The sequence below is a fragment of the Rattus norvegicus genome, chromosome 14, assembly GCF_021556685.1.
Source record: "Rattus norvegicus strain SHRSP/BbbUtx chromosome 14, alternate assembly SHRSP_T2T, whole genome shotgun sequence".
Lineage (NCBI taxonomy): Eukaryota > Metazoa > Chordata > Mammalia > Rodentia > Muridae > Rattus > Rattus norvegicus.
In genome coordinates, this window is record NC_141547.1 from 21,050,112 (window position 1) to 21,059,392 (window position 9,281).

The following is a 9,281-nucleotide window of genomic DNA, read 5'->3' on the forward strand; positions in this document are numbered from 1 at the left end:
TGGTGTGAGGTGAAATCTCAGGGTTGTTTTGATTTGCATTTCCCTTATGACTAATGATGTTGAACATTTCTTTAGGTGTTTCTCAGCCATTCGGCATTCCTCAGCTGTGAATTCTTTGTTTAGCTCTGAACCCCATTTTTTAATAGGGTTATTTGTTTCCCTGCGGTCTAACTTCTTGAGTTCTTTGTATATTTTGGATATAAGGCCTCTATCTGTTGTAGGATTGGTAAAGATCTTTTCCCAATCTGTTGGTTGCCGTTTTGTCCTAACCACAGTGTCCTTTGCCTTACAGAAGCTTTGCAGTTTTATGAGATCCCATTTGTCGATTCTTGATCTTAGAGCATAAGCCAGTGGTGTTTTGTTCAGGAAATTTTTTCCAGTGCCCATGTGTTCCAGATGCTTCCCTAGTTTTTCTTCTATTAGTTTGAGTGTGTCTGGTTTGATTTGGAGGTCCTTGATCCACTTGGACTTAAGCTTTGTACAGGGTGATAAGGATGGATCGATCTGCATTCTTCTACATGTTGCCCTCCAGTTGAACCAGCACCATTTGCTGAAAATGCTATCTTTTTTCCATTGGATGGTTTTGGCTCCCTTGTCAAAAATCAAGTGACCATAGGTGTGTGGGTTCATTTCTGGGTCTTCAATTCTATTCCATTGGTCTATCTGTCTGTCTCTGTACCAGTACCATGCAGTTTTTACAACTATTGCTCTGTAATACTGCTTGAGTTCAGGGATAGTGATTCCTCCTGAAGTCCTTTTATTGTTGAGGATAGCTTTAGCTATCCTGGGTTTTTTGTTATTCCAGATGAATTTGCAAATTGTTCTGTCTAACTCTTTGAAGAATTGGATTGGTATTTTGATGGGGATTGCATTGAATCTGTAGATTGCTTTTGGTAAAATGGCCATTTTTACTATATTAATCCTGCCAATCCATGAGCATGGGAGATCTTTCCATCTTCTGAGGTCTTCTTCAATTTCTTTCCTCAGTGTCTTGAAGTTCTTATTGTACAGATCTTTTACTTGCTTGGTTAAAGTCAAACCGAGGTACTTTATATTATTTGGGTCTATTATGAAGGGTGTCGTTTCCCTAATTTCTTTCTCGGCTTGTTTCTCTTTTGTATAGAGGAAGGCAACTGATTTATTTGAGTTAATTTTATACCCAGCCACCTTGCTGAAGTTGTTTATCAGCTTTAGTAGTTCTCTGGTGGAACTTTTGGGATCACTTAAATATACTATCATGTCATCTGCAAATAGTGATATTTTGACCTCTTCTTTTCCGATCTGTATCCCCTTGATCGCCTTTTGTTTTCTGATTGCTCTGGCTAGAACTTCAAGAACTATATTGAATAAGTAGGGAGAGAGTGGGCAGCCTTGTCTAGTCCCTGATTTTAGTGGGATTGCTTCAAGTTTCTCTCCATTTAGTTTAATGTTAGCAACTGGTTTGCTGTATATGGCTTTTACTATGTTTAGGTATGGGCCTTGAATTCCTATTCTTTCCAGGACTTTTATCATGAAGGGGTGTTGAATTTTGTCAAATACTTTCTCAGCATCTAATGAAATGATCATGTCGTTCTGTTCTTTCAGCTTGTTTATATAATGGATCACGTTGGTGGTTTTCTGTATATTAAACTATCCCTGCATGCCTGGGATGAAGCCAACTTGATCATGGTGGATGATTGTTTTGATGTGCTCTTGAATTCGGTTTGCCAGAATTTTATTGAGTATTTTTGTGTCGATATTCATAAGGGAAATTGGTCTGAAGTTCTCTTTCTTTGTTGGGTCTTTGTGTGGTTTAGGTATAAGAGTAATTGTGGCTTCGTAGAAGGAATTCGGTAGTTCTCCATCTGTTTCAATTTTGTGGAATAGTTTTGATAATATTGGTATGAGGTCTTCTATGAAGGTTTGATAGAATTCTGCACTAAACCCGTCTGGACCTGGGCTCTTTTTGGTTGGGAGACCTTTAATGACTGCTTCTATTTCCTTAGGAGTTATAGGGTTGTTTAACTGGTTTATCTGTTCCTGATTTAACTTCGATACCTGGTATCTGTCTAGGAAATTGTCCATTTCCTGAAAATTTTCAAGTTTTGTTGAATATAGGTTTTTATAGTAAGATCTGATGATTTTTTGAATTTCCTCTGAATCTGTAGTTATGTCTCCCTTTTCATTTCTGATTTTGTTAATTTGGACACACACTCTGTGTCCTCTCGTTAGTCTGGCTAAGGGTTTAATCTATCTTGTTGATTTTCTCAAAGAACCAACTTTTGGTTCTGTTGATTCTTTCTATGGTCCTTTTTGTTTCTACTTGGTTGATTTCAGGTCTGAGTTTGATTATTTCCTGCCTTCTACTCCTCCTGGGTGTATTTGCTTCTTTTTGTTCTAGAGCTTTTAGGTGTGCTGTCAAGCTGCTGACATATGCTCTTTCCTGTTTCTTTCTGCAGGCACTCAGCGCTATGAATTTTCCTCTTAGCACAGCTTTCATTGTGTCCCATAAGTTTGGGTATGTTGTACCTTCATTTTCATTAAATTCTAAAAAGTTTTTAATTTCTTTCTTTATTTCTTCCTTGACCAGGTTATCATTGAGTAGAGCATTGTTCAATTTCCACGTATATGTGGGCATTCTTCCCTTATTGTTATTGAAGACCGGTTTTAGGCCGTGGTGGTCCGATAGCAAGCATGGGATTATTTCTATCTTTCTGTACCTGTTGAGGCCCGTTTTTTGACCAATTATATGGTCAATTTTGGAGAAAGTACCATGAGGAGCTGAGAAGAAGGTATATCCTTTTGCTTTAGGATAGAATGTTCTATAAATATCCGTTCTATAAATATCTGGCATTTGTGTTCTCTTAGGGTCTGTATGACATCCGTCCAGGATCTTCTGGCCTTCATAGTTTCTGGCGAGAAGTCTGGTGTGATTCTGATAGGCCTGCCTTTATATGTTACTTGACCTTTTTCCCTTACTGCCTTTAATATTCTTTCTTTATTTTGTGCATTTGGTGTTTTGACAATTATGTGATGGGAGGTGTTTCTTTTCTGGTCCAATCTATTTGGAGTTCTGTAGGCTTCTTGTATGCCTATGGGTATCTCTTTTTTTAGGTTAGGGAAGTTTTTTTCTATGATTTTGTTGAAGATATTTACTGGTCCTTTGAGCTGGGAGTCTTCACTCTCTTCTATACCTATTATCCTTCGGTTTGATCTTCTCATTGAGTCCTGGATTTCCTGTATGTTTTGGACCAGTAGCTTTTTCCGCTTTACATTATCTTTGACAGCTGAGTCAATGATTTCTATGGAATCTTCTGCTCCTGACATTCTCTCTTCCATCTCTTGTATTCTGTTGGTGAAGCTTGTATCTACAGCTCCTTGTCTCTTCTTTTGGTTTTCTATATCCAGGGTTGTTTCCATGTGTTCTTTCTTGATTGCTTCTATTTCCATTTTTAATTCCTTCAACTGTTTGATTGTGTTTTCCTGGAATTCTTTCAGGGATTTTTGTGTCTCCTCTCTATGGGCTTCTACTTGTTTATTTATGTTTACCTGGAATTCTTTCAGGCATTTTTGCGATTCCTCTCTGTAGGCTTCTACTTGTTCTCTAAGGGAGTTCTTCACGTCTTTCTTGAAGTCCTCCAGCATCATGATCAAAAATGATTTTGAAACTAGATCTTGCTTTTCTGGTGTGTTTGGATATTCCATGTTTGTTTTGATGGGAGAATTGGGCTCCGATGGTGCCATGTAGTCTTGGTTTCTGTTGCTTGGGTTCCTGCGCTTGCCTCTCGCCATCAGATTATCTCTAGTGTTACTTTGTTCTGCTATTTCTGACAGTGGCTAGACTGTCCTATAAGCCTGTGTGTCAGGAGTGCTGTAGACCTGTTTTCCTCTCTTTCAGTCATTTATGGGGACAGAGTGTTCTGCTTTCGTGCGTGTAGTTTTTCCTCTCTACAGGTCCTCAACTGTTCCTGTGGGCCTGTGTCTTGAGTTCACCAGGCAGCTTTCTTGCAGCAGAAAATTTGGTCTTCCCTGTGGTCCCGAGGCTCAAGTTCGCTCGTGGGGTGCTGCCCACGGGCTCTCTGCAGTGGCAGCAACCAGGAAGACCTGTGCCGCCGTTTCCGGGAGCTTCAGTGCACCAGGGTTCCAGATGGTCTTTGGCTTTTTCCTCTGGCGTCCAAGATGTGTGTGCAGAGAGCAGTCTCTTCTGGTTTCCCAGGCTTGTCTGCCTCTCTGAAGGTTTAGCTCTCCCTCCCACGGGATTTGGGTGCAGAGAACTGTTTATCTGGTCTGTTTCCTTCAGGTTCCAGCGGTGTCTCAGGCAGGGGTCCTGCTGCTCCTGGGCCCTCCCCCACGGGAGCCCAGAGGCCTTATACAGTTTCCTCTTGGGCCAGGGATGTGGGCAGGGGTGAGCAGTGTTGGTGGTCTCTTCCGCTCTGCAGCCTCAGGAGTGCCCACCTGACCAGGCGGTTGGGTCTCTCTCTCTCACGGGGTCTGGGAGCAGAGAGCTGCTGCGGACCGGTATCCACGGGTGTGGGACTTCCGGTAAACACAGAACGTGCCCGGTCCTAGAGGAATTCTGCTTCCGTGTGTCCCAAGCTCACCAGGCAGCTTTCTTCAAGAAAAATTTTTTTACAAGAAATAACCAAGTAATTTATATTTGAAAACTTTTCTGAGTATCTAAGGTTTCCTGCCACTACGACAATCTCAGTATTTAGGAAAATTCATTACTTGAAGACATGACATAGAATACTGAATTAGCAATATGTATGTACTGTATGATATGTAAGAGAACAAACACTGTGGCCAATGCTACTAGATATATTTGCTACTAGATTTATTGTGTTGATCTGTACAACACTCGATCCTTTTGTCATAACTGTAGGTTGAGGGAATTATCTAAGAATAGTGTATGAAAGCCAATGTTTAGAATTTGCTATGTGAATAGAATATATACTATTGAATTTTGTATGAACTATTTGTTTACATTACATAGCCGGAATATCTTGCCTTTTAAAGTGATTTCAGAAAAGGTTCTAGGAAACTAAGGATCAGTGATATGTGTGGGTTTAGGTATAGAAATGTAATGTACATTTTCATAGTATGAAATTTTAAGTAAAAGACACAATGGCTACAGCAGAATTAAAGATCTAACAAATGCCACCCCTACTTTAAAAAAATAAAAAGTATGCCTGAAGATATACACTTAGCTACTGAATATTTTCCTTCTGCAAACTCCAAGCATTTTCTCTGCTTGGACACTTACACCTCCCCTGCTCCTGTTTACTCTCCCACATTGTGGTTTCACAAAAGTGAGAGTTAAAACAAAGTTTGCAGTTTAGCAAGAATCTGGGCACAGTACCAAAATGGACTTGACATGGGGCAATACTCACTGTAAACATTCAAAGGCAGAAAACCAATCAAGTTCAGAGACTAAATCTTCACATCAACTCTGTAATTGCAGTTTTCAATGATAAAGACACTCATTAAAATCTTTTAATGCTCATTAATCTTGTAAAAGATATCATTTTCACTTGTGTTTTTAAGACAAGGCACTTTGTTTGGATATCCTCTCTCCTGATATTGATAATATTTCCTCTCTTTAACTCTCTAGATACTGTCGCCTGTCTTGCTCTGTTAGGTTTCTGTTTGAGGAACTTTGAGTTCCTGTTCTTCCAATGCCTATTAATCTGATGTATGCTTGCCAATGTTATTTTAGTCCTTTGCTTTTGATTACTTATAATGACCTGTTGTGACTCTCTCAATAACTCTTTTAATGTTCAGTCTTCTCATCCTTATGGAGTTTTGGTTTTTAAGTCTTACGGAGATTTTTATCATTAACATATTCTGTAAGAAGTTGATATGCCCTACCTCTGTCTACTGTTTCTTCTTTCTCTTTTCTTCAGCCTTGTCTCCCCAGTACCAGAGTGTGTTCATTAGATGAAGGAAATGTATTCTTATTGTTGTCAGATATTTTATATTTCCCCTTATTCACAGAGAAATCCTGGCTTTTTATAACTATCATGCCTATGGTGACTGGTATGCTGGTATGACATATATATATATATATATATATATATATATATATATATATATATATATATATATTCCAACCTATAGTCCTATTTTATGCTATATGAAGTTCTATTTTTATATGTCTTATGAAATTTGACTATCTTATACCATATGAAGTCCTGACTATTGTATGCCATATAAAGGTGTTCTCCAGATCAGTCCCCTGTGGTTACACATGGAGGTTTCTTGCACTCTACTCAAATCCCCTTGCTCATTCTTAAGCCAGTTCACTCAGTGGAGACTTAGTCACAGACTGTGCATCCCCACTCTCTTGAAATTTGATTACAAGTCTCACCACAGTCACACAACCTCTGTGATGTCAAAACCATCAAATCAGTACTAAGACTTCAATTTTACCATTTTCAACAAAAGATTGGATCTGCAATGGTTTCAGAGTTTCAGAGCTTCATCGCCTCATCCAGGGGAAGATGTGGCAGGGGAGATAGCTCTGCTCATGGTGGCCAGAAGCAGGTGGATCTTACTACTATATCTCATACTAGTATTTGTGAGGTAAGTGGATGAATGTGTCCAGAAGGCACTGACAGTGATGAATGAGGCATGGTAGTGTCAGGTGCCAAAATTAAGTTCCTTTTAAAATGTCCAAGGTTCGAGTTATTTTGAACATTTCTATAATTATATAGTAGAATATAAATGGCATGCACTGTGCTGTTTTTCAAGCAAATTTAGTGAGTTCCTATATTCATCACCTCACAGTCTAGAAATGTGCAATCATAACAGCGAATTTGATTAGAGTTCCCTTAATGCTACTAGGCCTGAGAGACTGGAAGAATTTTTTTTATGTTGTCTTGCCATAACAACAATGGTTAATAACCTTCACATCTAGCAACACATTTTGAATAGAACTACATGTTCTTGCCTCGTTGGCATGTGTTTATACTTGTGATTTCTTCTCAAACTTTCTATTTAAAATTGTCAATCCATTCTCATGCTTCCTCTCCACTCACCTTCATCAGACCTGTAGACCCTGAACCATACAGGCTATCTTCCATTCCCGCACCCATCTTCCCTGCTCACTGAGTCCTCTGTGGCATGTCAAGCTACCCTTAGCAGATTGCTATCCCTTCTGGACCTCCATTCTCTTTTGAACCTTCTGCCCATCTTCATCAGACATGCAGAGCCTGAACCATACTGACCTTCCGATCTTGAACCAAACAACCCAAAGATACCCACCAGAGGCCTGCCGCACCATAATATTCAGGTTAATCCTCATTCCAATACTTAACTACAGCAGGAACATTGAGGGCCAAAGCCATCAACATGGCTAAAGGCCCTCAAAACAAACAAACTGAAAAAACAGGAACAAAAGCCAGAACACTATAACACCTTCAGAACACAGCTACCCTATGACAATAAGCCTTGGGTAGCCTAACACAAAATAAGCATAAGAAAATGACCTTAAATCTAATCTTAAAAAGATGATAAAGGCCTTTAAAAGGGAAATGAATAAATCCCTTAAAGAAAAGCCAGAAAATACAATCAAAGAGATAGAGATCTTAAAAAAGAAACTAATAAATCCTTTAAAGATATGCAGGAAAATACAATGAAACCGATGATGGAAATAAAACTGTCCAAGAACGGAAAGCAGAAATAGAAACAATAAAGAAAAGACAAACCGGGAGAATATTGGAGATGGAAAACCTAGAGAACAGCAACTACAGAGTTAAGCATCACCAATAGAATATAGGAGACAGAAGAAAGCACCTCAACCATAGAAGACATAGTAGAAGAAATCGATACATCAGTCAAATAAAATGTCAAATCTAAAACTTTTCTGACACAAAACATCTAGGAAATCTGGGATACAATGAGAAGACCTAACCTATGGGTATTAGGAAAAGAAGATGAAGAGTCTCAGCTCCAAGGCAATACCTTGTAACCACAGATGCCAAGCTAGATTAGTATACCCAGCAAAATTCTCCATCACCGTAGATGGAGATTCTCAAGGCAAATTCAAATTCAAACAACACCTATCCAAAAAATCAAGTGCTACAGAAAATATTAGAAGAAAAATACCAACCCAAAAAACACAGGAAATAAGCGATTCCAAACCAGCACAAACAAAGGAAGCATCACACACACACACACACACACACACACACACACACACACACACCAACATCGAAATAGCAGGAATTATTAAAATAACAGGGATTAACCATCACTGGTCGTTAAATTTCTCAATATGAATGGACTCAGTTAAAACGACAAGACTAACAAAATGGATGTTGCTTTAAAGAAACACATTTAAATGATAAAAACAGATATTTCCTCAGGTAAAGGGCTAGAAAATAGTTTTAAAAACAAACAGGCCCAAGAAGCAAGCTGTAGTAGTTATTCTAATATCTACTAAAATAGACATACAACCAAAATTAATCCAAAGAGACAGAGAAGGACACTTCATATTCATCAAAGGAAAAAAAATCTACCAAGATGGTATCTCAATTCTGAACATCTATTTCCCAAACACAAGAACACCCACATTTATAAAACACACGTTGCTAAAGCTTAAATCACACATTGAGCCATACACATTAATAGTCGGGACACCCCATTCTCAGTAATAAGCAGGACATGCATATAAAAACCAAATCAAAAAAGAAATAAAACTAGCAGACATTATGAAGCAAATGGACCTAATAGACCTTTATAGAATATTTCACCCAAACTCGAAAGAATATGTGTTCATCTCATCACCTCATCCATCCTGCTCCAAAACTGACCATCTAGTCAGTCACAAAGCAAGCCTCAACAGATACAAGAAAATTGAAACAATAGCTTGTATTTTATCAGGTCACCATAGATTAAAGCTGGGCTTCAACAACAACAGAAACAACAAAAACCTACATGCTCTTGGAAATTGAACAACTCCCTGTTCAATGGTCTTTGAGTCGGGGAAGAAATAAAGAAACAAACCAAGGATTTTGTAGAATTCTATAAAATTGAAGGCACAAAACACATAAATTCGTGGGACATGATGAGAGTAGTGCTAAGAGGAAAGTTCATAATATTAATTGCTTCCGCAAAGAAAGTAGGAAGTTCTCATGCCTCCAATTTAAAAGTACACCAGAAAGCTCTAGAGAAGAAGACAGAAGAATAAGAAAGAAGATAGAAGAAAAACGAGGAGGCAGGGGAGGGGAGGAAGAAATGGAAAAGAGGGAGAGGGAGAGGGAGGAGAAGAAGAAAGAGGAGGAGAGGGAAAGGGTGGAGGA